The sequence below is a fragment of the Penaeus monodon genome, chromosome 24, assembly GCF_015228065.2.
Source record: "Penaeus monodon isolate SGIC_2016 chromosome 24, NSTDA_Pmon_1, whole genome shotgun sequence".
NCBI classification, from domain to species: domain Eukaryota; kingdom Metazoa; phylum Arthropoda; class Malacostraca; order Decapoda; family Penaeidae; genus Penaeus; species Penaeus monodon.
Window position 1 is genome coordinate 7,199,422 of NC_051409.1, and position 689 is coordinate 7,200,110.

General features: G+C 29.8%; 1 protein-coding gene across 2 annotated transcripts in view; it reads left to right on the top strand.

The window, feature by feature from the left end:
• The first annotated feature begins 31 nt into the window (after positions 1–31).
• The window catches only part of LOC119588537 (FGGY carbohydrate kinase domain-containing protein-like), a 12,575-nt gene continuing 11,917 nt past the window's right edge, over positions 32–689 (top strand). The window contains exon 1 of one of the 2 annotated variants that reach the window (XM_037937175.1): positions 32–134. The gene's annotated coding sequence lies outside the window, so the exon portion shown is untranslated. Of the gene's footprint in view, positions 179–689 lie in introns of both variants that reach the window. The other variant, XM_037937176.1, reaches the window with a different exon arrangement.

Here is a 689-nt window from a genome sequence, read left to right on the forward strand (position 1 = left end):
AATCCTCTCGTGGCGTCCTTGTATCGGTACATAAGCGACCTGTTCGTATGGCAAGGAATAGGGGATTATATTTCCTCTTTTTTGTTCATTTTCACTCATTTTCTTGTGAATTTCGCTCAATGAAATACTTTTTGGTAATTTTCAGGTGTTTATTTATTCGTTTTCTGGTCAATTTCGAGTGAGTTTTCATTCATGTTCTTGTGAAAAATTTTCTCTTAATGAAACACCTTTTTTTTGTGTGTTTTATTTTCAGGTGTGTGACGTTACTTGTATGTCAATAGTAGTCTCTTATATACATGTTTTCGGGAATAAAAAGGTGAAATGGATGCTTATATTTAGGAGATAATGAACAGTAATTAAGGTTCATTCAAATAGGTAGTTTCTGAAACCCGAAACTCAAAATTTTAATTAAATTTTCTCTGGTTATGCACCTTTTGTTTTATATTTTTGGTGGATCATTATTATTAACCTAGTTTTATGTTTTATATGATTGGAATAATGGTTTGGAAAATAACAATTAAAATGTCATTTTTGTTTAGTACATGTTTTTGTGTGTGTGAATTTTAGTTCATTTATTCATGAATCAGTTTATGAAGCAAAATAATGAGCAATAATCTATGTCTCATTTCAGATATCATTGTGGGTTGTGACTTATAAGTTAGCACTTGTTTTTATTGGTGTAATTACTG